Source organism: Triticum dicoccoides, chromosome 4A, assembly GCF_002162155.2.
Source record: "Triticum dicoccoides isolate Atlit2015 ecotype Zavitan chromosome 4A, WEW_v2.0, whole genome shotgun sequence".
In the NCBI taxonomy this organism is placed as follows: domain Eukaryota; kingdom Viridiplantae; phylum Streptophyta; class Magnoliopsida; order Poales; family Poaceae; genus Triticum; species Triticum dicoccoides.
Window position 1 is genome coordinate 669,833,680 of NC_041386.1, and position 16,175 is coordinate 669,849,854.

General features: G+C 43.3%; 1 pseudogene; it reads left to right on the forward strand.

The window, feature by feature from the left end:
* LOC119284026 overlaps positions 1–1,488 on the forward strand; it is a 28,819-nt pseudogene extending 27,331 nt beyond the window's left edge.
* The last annotated feature ends 14,687 nt before the right edge of the window (positions 1,489–16,175 follow it).

The window sequence follows — 16,175 nt, forward strand, 5'->3', positions numbered from 1 at the left end:
AACCAGACAATAACAATATATGTCCAACTATTAGAAAAATAAAATCAAATTAAGGGTCTTACCTATGAGCTGGAACTTCTTTTTGGCAGTTTAATATTCTTTTTAAGATTCATACATGTAAATATATCTGTAATAGCCTAATAGGTTGAACCAAGTCATAAAAGTGGCATAATTTTCCAAGCAGCGCGAAATACATATTAGATGTACATTGCATATCTACAGGCTACAAAGAAAATATCTTTCAGAAGTAAACTTTTGTTAATTAACACTGACATATAGTTTACTCAGCCAAGCGGATCACATGGCGCTTATGTCTACGGGTGCAACCGTCGGGGGTCGACAGTAGCACGAGAACATACAGCCGGTTTGGAAGACGGTCCAACAATAGAATATGTGTCTAGTCATCTTACCCTATTTTCGCCGGTCGTGGCATTTTCTTCCTTTTTACGACTTGTTAGCGACTTTGTCTCGAACTTCGTACTTTGTTGCTATCTTCATTAATAAAATGGTTGTGTGCATTGCAGGCCGGGGATAATCCTCCTTTTCGCAAAAAGAGAAAGAAAATATTTTTTTAGTAAAACCAAGAAACACTTCTTTTTTATTTGAAGAAAAGTGAGCACAAGCGCTCACATGGCCAAAATCTAAGCTGCTAATGGACCTGTCTATGCACAACACAAAAAGGAAACCACAAGATTTTTGTATCTTCCCATTCACTTCCATAAATATTATAAGAAACATTATGTTCGAGGAAATAACATACTCCCCTGATCCATATTACTTGTCCCTCAAACCGATATATCTAGCACTGAAATACGTTCAAATACATATGTTTGAGTGATAAGTAATATGGCTTGGAGGGAGTACTTCTGTTGTACATGCCCTAAGGGATAATATACATCAGACTACACAGAACGTGACCCTTATAAATGGTTTTACCCCAATCACCTAGATTGGCAAGGAAGGACACCATGCAACAATACACATCAGCTGAGCTGATGATTTATTTCATGCAGTTATTTGCTTAAGATCTACTCCCTCTGTAAAGGAATATAAGAGTGTTTAGACGAAGAACTTCCTGCGGGCAGCCTCTACTTTAGTGATCTAAATGATTTTATATTTTTTTATGGACGAAGTACTAGTAAACTAACTACTACACCTTTTGTTATAGCTGAGATGGTTTCTGGGCGGAGGAACTTCCTGCGGGGATACAACCAAGTAAACAATGGTTCTTACAATGGATGGTTCGAGTCGGAGGCCTCTACATGCAACTGGCAAGGAGTTGGATGCGATGCTGATGGGAGCATGAATTCCCTTGACCTATCTAGCACCAATATCTCAGGACCGGTGTTCCACAACTTCTCAAGCACCACTGCCCTTGCACACCTAGACCTCTCAGCGAATAGGATCACCGGCGAGCTTCCATCTGACCTTAATAGGTGCCAGGGCCTCCAGCACCTAAACCTCTCTTTGAACCTCATTCACTACTAGAGAAAACCTAAGCAGGAGCGCGGGTTTTGTGCTCACTAGCAGGCCGCGCTACTAATAAGGCGCTACATCTATTGCTTAGCAGACTGTTAGGACTAATAGCTGCAGCGTGTGTTCATTACCACGCTACCGCTAATCTAGCCAGTGACAGCGTGTTTACTCTCCATCGCTACTAGTATTTTTTTTAGTTTATTTATACGCCATCATACAAATATTGGTATAATACCAGTTATGAGATTTACATCATTATGTCCATAAGAGTGTGTCAAATGAAGATGGATTAGGTTCAAGTGAAGGCAATATATGGTGCATGTCAAAAGTATACTACTAAACCAAACTTGATCTAGTTTGGACTAGTAGTACTTGCACGCCCAGACCTCTCAGCAAATAGGATCACTGGCGAACTTCCGTCTGACCTTAATAGGTGTCAGGGCCTCCAGCACTTAAACCTCTCTTTGAACCTCATTGGTGGCTGCCTTGACGTGTCTAATATGATTAACTTGGAAACATTGGATGTCTCACGAGATAGGTTTGAGGGTAATAATAATCAGTATGAACTTCAAGGCAATTTGTGGCAAACATGGCATGTTTAACATCTCCAACAACAATCTTACCGGAAACATAACTGGGTTGTTTGAAAACTGCCCAAAGGTCAAAGTATGTTGACTTTTCCTTTAACCGCTTCACTGGTATACTTTGGGGAGGTATTGAGCAGGGACGGATCTAGAGGGGCTGTATGGTTGCCATGGCACCCCCGCAAAAATGGAAAATACATTTTTACTATCTCTGAGCACTAAATACCTAAGAAGTTATAGTGCAGTTTCAAGACTACTTCCTTCGTTCCAAAATAGATGACCCAACTTTGTACTAAATAGATGACCCAACTTTGTACTATTTTACAAAGTTGGATCATCTATTTTGGAACGGAGGGAGTATTTGTCAAGATTATGACGATGTTCAGACCATAATATACCACCTATAGTGTAATTTTTCACAAATTTTGGACACTGGCACCCCCAAGACCAAGCTTCTAGGTCCCGCCACTAGAATTGAGAGGCTAATACAGTACAACGCATGCGAGAATGACCTCACAGCACAGGGAACATTCCTCGAAGCTTGTTCCCCGCGGAATGTAAGCTGCAGACCCTGGGTCTCTCAAGCAACCATGTGTACGACAATATTCCAAGCTCCATTGCCAACAACTCGGATTTGGCATATCTATCACCATGGGAGAATCATTTTGGTGTGTCAATACCACCAGAAATTGGATTGATCAGTGGGCTTGAAGTAATATTTCTTGGGAGCAACTGCTTCCACTACTAGATACTATTTCATCTGGTGAACCGTACTAAACTCAAGTTTTTGCACCTTGGCATCCTTGTGCTAGCAGATGCACTGGGCCTCATTATTTTGTGTTGCTTCGCTGGGAGTTGTTGTAGCTCTTGTAAGTAGCGCTCGATGAACAAGTGTGTGGACAATGGGCTTTGAAATTCATGCTCATGGATAGCCTTTCGTCGCGCCCATCAGATCGCCCAGAGAGTTGTGAGGATAGAGATTAACTTGTCTCGGTTCAACGTGTTGCAAAGTCCATGCAGCAAGAGCTTCGGATAGGGCGTCACGTCACCATAGACCGGCAGCCGCGAGTCATCATCATCGTCTCGGAGAGACCACACGCTCTTCGACATGTTGCACTCGAGGAGGGCATGTCTCCAAGTATCATTTGCCACCTGGCAGATCGGGCACACTGATTCCTCCATCATGTGTTGTCGCTGACGCTCTTGGCCCATCAGCAGAGACGCTCACGCTTGTCGCCATGCAAAATTGCGGAGCTTGGCGAGAACCTGGACACCCAACAATTTCTTCCAATTACTTTCCTCCTGGACCATGTCCGGCATATCCGTCCCTTCGCAGAGCCACTTCCCTCGCATGAGCTTTGTCTCTGTTACCATCTTGTAACAAGAATGCACACATAACACGTTTGTTCTTTTGTACTGGCATGCATAGAACTCCGAGTTGTGGGGCTGATAGGGATTTGTCAAACAATGATAGAAATCATCGGTAGCATGTCCTCAGTCAGAGCTTGCTCATTAGATGTCCGGTCGATATGCGATATAAGTTCCGCTACCTTTTCTAGAGGGTTTGGAAATATCATACTGATCGGGCGCATGTTAAATTTCTAGGCAACCAATTGTCATTCCAGATGTTGGTGTCCTCCCCGTCACCAATTCGCTTGATCAACCGTGTGCACAAAATGTCTCTCCCTTCACATAGAGAACATCAAATTTGTGACGGACAGGGCCCCACTTGGGCAGATAGAATATCCGATGATGGGAGGTAAACTCCCTTAAGTATTCGCGCATTGAGGTTATGCGGGTCACAAAGAATCCTCCATGCCAGGAATTGCTTTTTTTTTGAACTTGTGGCACGCTTTATTCAACTCAAATAAGGGATACATCAGAAACAAGTTCAGCTAGAATAAACTGTGGAGGATCATTATCCTACGAGATTACATAATTAGAATCGTAACAACATCTAGCTAACTTGTGTGCCACTTGGTTTGCCCCTCTTGGACAATGAGCATAAGATACTGACCCAATTCTTTGAGCTAATATAAAGCAGTCACTCAAAATCGCCGAACAAGGACTCAGAATGTCCACGCCCGGAATTGCCTTTTTTAGGCAACACCAGTAATTGCTGTTCATGCGCGCCTGTGACCTCACAGTGTTATTGGGCCGGTCCGTTCAATTGCTCACTCTGTCAGCTATGTGCCATTGGCTGACATTTCGTCGCAAGGCTCCTTCGCGGCCGCGCGTCGCAACGCGCGATTAGCCTCGGGCGTTGTGTGCTTTCGGACAGGGACAAACGGGCCCACCACATGTGTCTTCAACATCAAGAAAATCAACCCCCGTGATTTCAACTGGTGGGGCCGGGGTGTGCCTTCCATATTTTTTATCTCCCTCCGTGATTTGAACTGATGGGGCTGGGATGTTTCCTTTTCTATCTCTAATCCTGGCTTATTTAAAATGGAAAGTTTACTTCATACCTCTTGTCGGAAATCGCTCGTCGCAACGAGCGCGCGCGGAATAGCATCGAGATGAATAAGAATCCCTAACAAAAGGCCCTAATACTTTTTATTTTGGCTAGTCAAAGAAGGCCCTAAATCTAAAGCAGATTGTTGGATGGCCATGGGCTGGACATGTAGCCGAAGTAAAAGTCGTTTTTTTGTCTAAAAAAAGAGTGAAAGTCGGTTTGGTTTCTAAAAAAAAGAAGTAAAAGTCGGTTTGCTCACCTCTTGCAGATAAAAACCTCCGCGTGCGCTTCTGTCGCGGTCAATTGATCTCCAGCAAATCCGCACGATCGACATGGAAACCCGAACGGATCACCAACAAACATCCGGCGATCCTTCGCCGGGGCGACCTCGCTGGGTGTTGCTCCACAGCAGCATGCGCTGGGACGATCCCGACGCCAGATCAGCACCCGTCACGCAGCGCCAGCAAGGATCCCGCCGTCGGGATCATCCCGACGCCGAGACCGTGGCGGAAGCTCTGTCCTCCGGGGGCCGTCACGTCCGCGTCTCCTTCGACTTCGCGGAGCCACCGGCAGTGTCACGCCTGCGTGTCGACAGCCCCGGCCTGCCGGACGGCTCCCAGATCCGCTCGCAGATCATCGCGGCCCACGGGGACTCGGTCCTTATAGAGATCGACACTACAACACCCGACATGTTTGATAATTACAAACGCGACTCGTCGGACTACTTCGTCTACAATGCCGGCGACGCCGCCGCCGCCCCTGTAGCTGCTGCCCCCTTGCCACCTCACCCGTCAGACTCAATACGAGGGAAAACCTAGGCCGAAGCGATTCATGCCTGCGGAAACCACTGCCCTCCTGCGCCGCGGTGACGAGGACCTCGTGGTGGCGCAGCTGACTCTCTATGGCACGGAAGGAGAGGCGCCGCTCGAGGCTGAGCTCTGCCTGCTCAGATCCGGCGCGTGGGAGTGGGAGCTTAAGCGTCTGCCGGTCCTCCACAACGACGGCAAGCGGCAGGAGGTGTCCTTCTGGGAGACCGACGCGGTCATCCCCGTCGGTGACCGGTTCTTGTACTGGGTGGACTACTACCGCGGCGTCATCTTCTCGGACGCATGGGAGGAGACGCCCCAGCTGCGATACGTGTCTCTCCCTGTGAAGCCGCGGATGGAACGCCACCACGCCCGCGGCTCGAGCTACGGCGGCGTGTGCGCCACGGACGGTGGAGGAGCAGTGAGTTTCGTGGAAGTATGTCCCCGCTGCTGCTGCGGCTCCCCGGGAGCGACCTTCTGCTCGCGCTCCCGCTACGCCTTCAACATAACCACGTGGACGCTGAGGATGGACGATGATATGGCGACGTGGGACAAGGTCAGCGTGGTCGACTCCGACGAGCTCTGGTCACTCCCCAGCTATGGCGGAGTGCCGCGCATCAGGCCAGAGTACCCCATCGTCAGCCTGGACGACCCCGATGTCCTCTGCTTCATGGTGCACAAGATCGGATACCATATGGAGGACGTTGACGGCGACCAAGTGATAAGGATGATCGAGGTGGACACGAAGCGCATGGAGCTGCGATCTGTCGTCTGACGATTTCTGCTCTCCCCCTGAGTTCATTCCCAGCATGATCTCACAGTACCTCGATGCCTCCTCTCGCAGCAGCCGTCCTCCGGCAAAGCGCCAAGAGCAAGCACCGACGACGGGGGCGGCAACAATTATTAATAAACTCAACTCATCGGATAACAAGGCGGCCATGGCTTCTCCTGGGGAGATATTGGCGACGCTTCGGGAGATAGGTGACTTGGCGAGTGACGACATGCTGAGAAGATATAGCGTTCTTGCGTGTGATGTGAGCCAGTTCAAGTTCAAGTTACTTTTGGCGCTTCCCAAGGACATGAGGAAGGGTTACTGCCTGCTACTCTTGGAAAATCGTCTTTAATTCGTTTCATTTAAGAAAGGAGGTGCGTACATATGTACTCATGATATGATGCCGGCCCATGCATGTGATGTCTCTGAAATAAATACAACGTGAACACGATAAGGATCATTCTCAGTTGTGCACTCGCAACGAAATTCAAATGTTGGTACAAGTTTCTCAGTTATATTTGTATTTTTCTTATTTTATTCTAACATATGAAAATACAATCAGATAAGAACCCAAATAAACACGAAAACCACCCTAAACAAACGGAAGACTATGACTACAACTATATACTTTCAAATCCTTGCCACAACCGCAATTGAACTTGTCATCGTTGTATCACCAGAGCTCACGTCAATAATGGACAACAACATCGAGAAATGCAACCACTGAAGTACACAAATCTCGTTCGATTGCCATGTACGATGCGCCAATCAAATCAATGGGAGGTCTTATCAACACAGTGTTAGAATTGATCTCACGGTAAACAAACCAAGAGAAAAATAAGGGAGACAAAGTCTCCACCCTCTCACGACTGTGCCTTGATCGGGAGCACATATAACAACTTTTGGTTCTTGTCCCATGTACCCAACTCACACATATATAAGGAAAGGGGGGGGGGGGTTGTTACATATAACAGAACCACGATCATACCCTCCTACCTGCCGATCCTAAAGGTGTGGTGAGGTACATGAAGACCATCGACCACCACCGGCCGCCGTGAAGGCAGTGCCGGCGGTTTCCTGCTGCCATCAGCGAGGCTCCTGGACCAGCTGCTGCATCTTTTCGCAAGCGCCTGCTGCCATCTACGTCACCCAGGTGGTTGTGCTGCCCTTCTTCCCCGGGCATGTCTTCACTGCCGGAGACCCCAAGGTGCCGCCATGGGCTATCTCCTGTCAATCACGGTTAGTCACTACTATTCCGCATAAGAGGTGTTCTAATCATGAGATTAAGATCATGGGTTAAGTTAATCCAAAGGAATTATCTCTATCATTGGTATCTAGAGCAAGGTTAATCTCGGTTAGAACCCTAACTAGGCATCTGCTTAATGTAATTACTATCATGACGTCCAACTCTTTTTTGATTACTGCAAACTGGGTGAAATTAAGATCTAATGTTGTTTACGTTAAGCACCTAATGAGGCATGTTTACATGTCTATGCCGCAATCCTAATGATCACCCTTTTAGCACTAATCGCTTTCGGTTAATGTTTAAAGCCTCAAGATTATTTATTTTCGGCTAACCATGTTTAAGCCCATTGTTTTCTGTTAAAGATGATTAATCAAGTTTAGTGATCAATTTATCTGCTAGTTGCAATTAGCTGTATTTGCGGCTCAAATCTCAGGATAGAAATCAGGAGGTGATTGGGCAAACTAATGCAATCCCCAAAATTCCCAATCAACCGAAACCCAAACCCTAGAAAAATTCCCCAAACCAAAATGCGAAAGGTGAAATTGAGCGAAGAAATGGATTGGCCTTCACCTAATGACGTCGTGCCGGTGCTCTCCCTCGGGATCCCGAGACCGGCGACGCCGCTGTCTCACGGGACACGCGCGGAAAGAATTGGCCGGCGGCGCCGCCCTTATGGACACAAATGTTGTGTGGCCCCTGTGCCGCACGCGTCGTTGTCGACTCCCAAAGATCAGGCGCCGGCGGTCGCCTCCCCAACTCGCCGTCGAGCGCCTCGTGCGCATCGCCGACACAGACTGTCTCCCAGCCGCACCATGAGGTCGACACGGCTAGCGCCGTTCGGTGGAGGAGCGCGCGGCCTTGAGCATGCACGCACGCTGCTGCGACGAATGGGGCTACCGCACCGCCATGGCCGGCGTGCCTCGGGTCGCCGCCGGGATAGCCTCTCCTGTGGGAGCCATGGAAATCAGGGAGAGAAGGGGAAATGAGGCTAGGGTTTGACCCAGTGCCGATTTTTTTCGACCTCGAGCTAATCTGGCCTGCCGGTTCGACCGGACGGTCGCGATCGACGCGGAGCTCAGGGCGTCTGCTGGCGCTTAACGAGCCAAATGAATAAGTGGGCTACGGCCCAACTCCTTTTTTTAAACGTTCAGTGCATTTTCTCTGCTAGCCCGAACTTTTAACGAGCAGTACAGTCCGAAATTGAAGTTAAGTGCTTTTTTCAGTGCTTTTCTAAATTATGATTATCCTCAAAATGTTTTTTGCACTATTATAAACTGAAAATAGCCAGAAAAGTTTTCTTGTAAATCTAGCTTGAGTTTTCTGAGTGGAACCTACAAAAATATTTTCTTGGAATTTTCATGTGCCCAAGGTCATGTAAAATAATGTTAATAATGATAAAGTTTTATTAATGAAAAACGTGCGTAATTATGCAAGATTATGTTCTTTAAAAAATGGTGCATTTGATTTATGTTACACTTTTTTTGTTTTTTGGCAACAATGTATTAATTGCCTGAAGATATGTTAAGATCATGTATAAATTTTATGGTAGCAAATTTTATCTAGAGATATTTATGTGTGGTCATGTTAATGCCATTTTATGGCAATTCTTAATGGTGGTCATAAAATGCTATTTATTTTGAAGATATTTTATTTAGAGTTTTTTTTGTGAAATTCATATCGAGGCAAGCCTTATGGCATTTCTTAATGATGTGATCCGTACTAATGGCTGAGGCCACCTCACAAAAAATGTTAATGGTCGCATCGGGTGGTTTTCCGCGCCACACTATGCACCTGATAATGCTGAGCTAGTTTGCTCGTTGAACAATACCAATGTCTTATGTTGTTACCCTTTTTTTAGGATTTGCATTATTGAAATAAGCATAATGACCCGAAATGATGTTGATAAAATTTGCTAAAGCACATGTCATTTACTTGACATTTTCATTTACCAAATATTACTATTTGGTGAATCCTCATGGTATTTGATATACAAATTTTATCAACTGTAAATGTTATAACATATTCGTCGTGTTCACTGTGAATGCCAAGTTCAACTTTTATTCTATGACAATGACATTCATTTTTGTTAATTCGAGTGTCAGTTTCATTGTGTGTCATTGAGAATTTTAATGATCATTTTGACACTAAGGTTTAATGTTATTTTCAATGTCAATCAAGTGTCAAAATTGAAAACAAGATGTTTATAACATGTTGTGAATCCTTGTGTCCGATGACACATTGGAGTGGACTATATTGTTGCCTTGTGTTAATGAATGTTACTAATATTGCTAATGTCATTGTTGGTCACTATGTGACTTTATGTTTTTCTAGTCAAAATGGAACCAAATAGATGTTTTATTAGATATTTAATGAGCAAATGTTATTATGGCATATGATGATATTCTGACCAACGTTGATTACTTTTCATGTGTCATATATATATATATATATAAATAAGTAAGGTTCTTTTCTGTTTTCTTCCCAACGGTGATACAGATTGAAATAATAATTAAGCGTGACTTTAATTCATCTCATTGCATGATTAATGTATGCTTACGTTTTATTATGATGTTCATAAAGTTGCCTCCTCTTTTCAAGTAATGAACTTTACTAATGATGCCAAATTTTGTTTTTGGCATAGACAAGCTTTATGTAAATATCTTTCCCAAGTGGAGAGTAGAGATCCTTGTCTCGTGTAAGAAAACTCCCAATGTTTCTGCCACTGATGTTGAAGGTTGATGTTAAGGTATGCATTGGGAGTGGCCTCATAAGTTGCATGTGTCATCATGCACATTACTAATGCAAAGGAGGTTGAAGTCAAAACTATTGGCTTTATTCCACTAGCATTTAGAGATGGATTAATTATTCATCATATTGATGATGTTTGTTCATGCTCCTAGTTATCGGAGAAACTTAACTTTGTCTCTCGAATAGATGACATGATTTTGTATGCTATTAAGTCAACTCCAATTATGTAATGTTAGTCCCACCCTAGGGTGAGACAAGCTATGTTTTTCGTCTGAATGGATTATTTGTAAAGATTATGTGTTACATTATAATTAAAGATGTAAGAGAAGTGTAAATAATGAGACCTCATCGAAATTGTGGTTTTAGACCACATTTCGAGGGGAGAATGGAAGCCCCATTTAATATGAGATATATCACGTTCACTTCTCCTACTTAGATCCAAATATGTATGTTAATTCTCTAATTAAAGATGGAACCAACGAGAAGTCTTGGTTGGAGAATGTATGAAAAACACATAATAATGTCGGTTCTCTAATTAAGATGCAACAAGTCTTATTTAGAAGAATGAATAAAATTACTCCTTTTATTATGTTATATATAATGTATACTTAATCCCTTATGAGCATTATGTTGATTATATATATGACCAACGTCATTTATAATCACATGTCACACTTCACTCAAGTGGCAAATTTTGTCAGTATCATGTGGCTCGTGGTTATATTTCTGACTATCGTCGTTTATAATCATTTGTCACAATTCATTAAATTCTTTTCCATCTTCATCCCAAAGGTGTTGTGGTTTAGAACTAGAATGATTATTATCAAGATATTGGATATATTTTCCATTTTTCAAATAATGTGATCATCCGGGAACTAGAGCGTATGAACATGAATCTTAAGGATAACTCCATTAGATCTTTGTTCATATGCATCAGATAAGTTGAGAAGAAATGCATATTGCAACACTTAATGTTGAGACTTAACAATTTTCGTGTGATTCGTAATGTGTGTGAATGATTATCTTAGAGGCTTTTGTTAATGAGCTCTAATGATATATGGAACTCAATAGAGTTTCCTCAATGAGTTGTTTTGATGCTTGTGTTATTATTACAATATGCTTTTGCGATGACTACGTTAAGAATGGATGTATGACTTAACCGTAAGGTTTCGTCAAATAGATGAAGTTAACACAAGATATGTTGCCCCAAGAAATTAAATTATGAAATAATAAGAGCGCTGGGACACTCATACCATAAAACCAGGGGGGTAAGTATACTATCTTGAGAAGATGGAATATTTTTGGCGGGCCAAGAATTTTCTATCTTCTATTTATGACATAAAGGATCTTGGTCATGCCCTATACTTTGTTTGTATTGAGTTTCGCCAAGATATAGGTCCAAAAGGGGTATAAGTTTTATTATGACGACATACGTCGATAGAGTACGAAAGAAAATATTATGTGGTAGTACTCTTAGCGCACCTGCTACTAAAGTCAAGGGCAATAAAGGTGGACATTTTAGTGCCCAAGGAACCATTATGAATTGATCAGATAACGTCGGTTCTTTATGCTTCAACTGTCAGAAGCAATATGTGTATTCAAGTATGAACATGCCCTTTTTTGTGATCAGGATAATTGGCAAATATACAAGTAAGTCTAGAAGTGGACCACTGGAAAAGCTGCGAAATGTCTTACAGATATGCAAGACAATAAAGTTTATATGCTCACTAATACGAAGTCTAATAACTTCGATATCCTTGGATATTCAGACATTGATTCTGCGAGATGTGTGGATCTTAAAGTTTCCACGCTATGTTACATCCTCACTCTCGCACATGGAGCTATATCATGGAAAAGCTCTATAATGACACTGATGGCATTAGAAATAACGCACTTACTTATGTGGCATGTTAAGACGCTATTGGGCAGGTTATATGTCAAGAAGTTTTATTCCTGAAATTATGGTGGCAGGTAGCATTTTGTAACCACCTACTGCAATATGAACACGCAGTTCTCTATTTGAGTAACAACAAGTCAATTGGTATTGCCATAACCATTGATATTATGTTTCCGTTGTGAAAGATAGAGTCCAGGATCAAACCTATGATGTTTGATCTATAAAGTCTTTGCAGTTCCGCTTACTAAGGCTCACCATTTACCCTTTTATGTTAATGTTGCCGGTATGGGTTAGGAAAGCCTTTGGATCCTGGAAATCAGGACCATCTTATAAACCAACTCCCATAAAGTATTATGTTTTCCATTTCAAGATAGAATGGTGTACTATAGGTACCGAGGTTCAATGGCATTTTATTGGTCATAGTAAAACTTTACCTTGGTGCGTTGCTTCTATTGAGAGTGGGCTTATGATGTTTGTTAACCTTACGATCAAGGGGGAGAATGTTGGAATTGATCTCGCGGTAAACAAACCAAGAGAAAAATAAGGGAGACAAAGTCTCCACCCTCTCACGACTGTGCCTTGATCGGGAGCACATATAACAACTTTTGGTTTTGGTCCCATGTACCCAGCACACACATATATAAGGAAAAGGGGGGGGGGGGGTTGTTACAGATAACAGAACCACGATCATAGCCTCCTACCTGCCGATCCTAAAGGTGTGGTGAGGTACGTGAAGACCATCGACCACCACCGGCCGCCGTGAAGGCAGTGCTGGCGGTTTCCTGCTGCCATCAGCGAGGCTCCTGCACTAGCTGCTGCATCTTTTCACAAGCGCCTGCTGCCATCTACGTCACCCAGGTGGTTGTGCTGCCCTTCCCGAGCATGTCTTCACTGCCGGAGACCCCAAGGTGCCGCCATGGGCTATCTCCTGCCAATCACGGTTAGTCACTACTATTCCGCATAAGAGGTGTTCTAATCATGAGATTAAGATTGTGGGTTAAGTTAATCCAAAGGAATTATCTCTATCACACAGATCTCGTAGAGAGTATACAAGACGATGTCGATGGCATGTTGTCAAAGACGCGTGCATTCAATTGGTTCCAAAGACTCCAGCAGATCAGCATGACAGGAGAGTCAAATCCCTTCCTCGTATTGATTGGTTCTCTATCGTGCGAAGGCATCCACCAATTCTCAAGTGTAATATCCAGAGCAATTTTCAGAAGAGTAAGGCAGTAATGCCAAACCTGAATAAAGAAAACACCGACTGGAATCTTCCAAAAGTTTCCCGAAACTGGCCCTGGAAGCTTCCCATTGATGTCAACTCATCTATTTCGTTGGGCAGCCCATTAGGATATATCAGGGAGAGGGTTTTGCATTGTGTACGATTAAGCCCATAACCATGTGCGCATGTGTCTAAACCTGTGAATAGTTCACACCCAGATTGAATCCAGCTCTCTAGGTCTTTCATCCAGACCAATCCAATCCAAAAATGAACAGCTATAATCCAAACCGAACCAAATTATATGGTTTTTCAATCCAGGCCCATCCAAACTATTTCCCGTTTTTGGATTGAATCCACAGTTTGAAACCGTGGATAAAAGAAGCTGACGACATCCGTGTGCGCCTCCATGTCCAACTCCAGCTTCAGCTTCAAACAGCAGGTCATCCTCGATGACGCCTTCTCTGTTGGTGGTGAGGCGGAGGCAGTGCCCGAGCGTGAGTGCCGGGACGCCTTACTCGGCTAGCGCACATGGTCACAGCCGAAGCTGGCGTCGCGTAGCGCGCCGATGAGGTCGGCCGGGATGCCGTTGTAGTTCTTCTTGGATGGCCGATCAAGCTTGATGACTCGATTGACCTATACGTATACGTAAGTAAGTGTACACGTACAGACTGCAGCGAACTCCATAGAAGCTGGTCGCATGCTATGGTTTGGTCTGAGAGACTGGATTATGTCCAGGATTAAAACCGTTTGTGACCGTCTGGTCTGTGCCCAGAGCCCCAGACCAAACCAGTCCAATCCAACACTTGATAAAGTCCAAAACACACCAGATTGATTATATTTTCAGCCCATTTAAACCAAACTAAACACAATCCAATAGGAAAACCAACCTGAAACTACGGTTTCAATCCAAACTATTCCCAGGCTTACATGTGACCTCACAATGTTCTAGGGCCGCCCCATTCGGTTGCTCGCTCCGTGATCTATGTGCGATTTGGCTTGCCTAAGGTAATATTTGCAATACATTTAAAAAAATTACTTAAGGGGTACCTTTTGCAAATGCCACAGTCACCTTATCAGACATGGACAAGGGACACGCACTGCATGTAGGTCACTTATCGCAACCTGAATGTTTTTTTTATAGTCGTTTATTATCTCTTAAACCATGCGTACAAATCTTTTATCTCTTGAACCATGAATCAATATCCCGAACAGTCTTAACCTTTGGATTTCTCATGCCAAGATCTTCGAAACTAGATATATGTTAATAGTTTTCAATGAAATTATTTTTCAAGAAAAAACGAAAATTAGAAACTGAAAAAAAAAATACCGCAAAAAACCTATAAAAAAGAAAACTAAAGCCCGGTTTACACAAATATTGAATACCAAAAATAGGAAGAGAAAAACCGTAGCCTGGAAGCACAATTGCATTTTTTTTCACCTTTTTTTAAGCTCATGTTGTGCTTTTCCTTTTTTTAGGGAGAAACAACATGTGCCTCTCACGGAATCACAAGGCAGCTTCCATGAGAAGCAAATATGTGCTTCTCGTGGAAGCATAAATTGTGTGATTCTCGCGGAAGCAAATCTGTGCTTCCACGAGAAGCAAATGTCTACTTCACGTGGAACCACAATTTTTTTCCAAGAAGCACGGAGCAAATATGTGCTTCTCCTAGAAGCACAGTTTATTCCCCGAGAACTCGTGGAAGCAAATATTTGTTTCTCACGAGAGCCCAATCTTTTGTCCACGCCCAGGGTCGGTCCTAAGTTTTTTGGGGCCTAGGGCGAGACTAAAACTCGAGGCCCTTAATATAGACATCGTAAAATAAATATAAGTATATATGAAAGATTACCAATAACACTAAAATGCATCAAAAATCAGTATGTTATTAATATGGTCGCTGCTATTTTCTTGTTCTTTAAGCTTCTCACTAATATGCCTCCAGTGTCCTAATCCATCATATGTTAAGGAACTTTGGTTCAGGCTAATGCTAGACTTGAAGATCTTAAAGCATAAGCAAAAACACTTTGTTGACATTTTTTAAATATATTAGCCATTTTCCATCATGTTCCTCTCCATTGCTTAATTTCCTATGATAATGAGCATATGAACAATGCCTTCCTACATGTCTATATGGTATTCAAAACAAATTGTCCTCTCTCATAGGCCCTTTCTCAACTAATATGTCTCTTGCTTTATTATCAAGATTACCCCAATTTCTTGGATCATAAATATCAACCATGTAAAGTGGTAGTTCATCAAACACTAGCGGACGGTGCATGTGCATTCGATGAATTACCTATGTTCTCAGAGCCACTTACAATGTTATCGGCGATGTTGGGGTCAACATTTATTCTTGTTGATCAGTATTATTCTTGAAAAATTTATGAATATCTACGCGTTGTGATTGTCGAAGTCATCAACAGCTTTCTTACTTTTCCTTTCATCACTACAAGATAGATAGTTTCTTTGACGACATGATACGAATAAATGTTGAACATAAATAATTTCATCAATTGTTGAACAGTCCCTGCGTGTCGGCTATTCATCTAGGAACCGCAATACGAATAGAAGATATACCTAGATAGTCGGATGGTCGAATTGTTGATGGATGAAAAGCAAAGCGAGGTTGCAATGGGCCTATGGAGAATTGAAATTGGCGGAAGTTCTAAATTAGCATAGAAAGGGAAAATGAGCTGAGGCTAAGCGTGCAGTAGAGAAGAGATGAAGCGTCGGCGGCTGCTGGGAAATTAGGAATGACTGTGCTGAATGTGTGCATGATGGAATAGGAAGGTATCAATCAGTTCTTTTTTTTTACGTGAACGTCCTAACATATGAATGAATCGGTCGCTGGCTTCCTACCTTTGTTGAGCGCATGTACGAGGGTCTTCCAGGCACGTCCAACCCATATTTTTCTATCATTGAATATATGTTGGGCCATAGCCTACCCTGCATACCTAGGGAGGCCCATCTA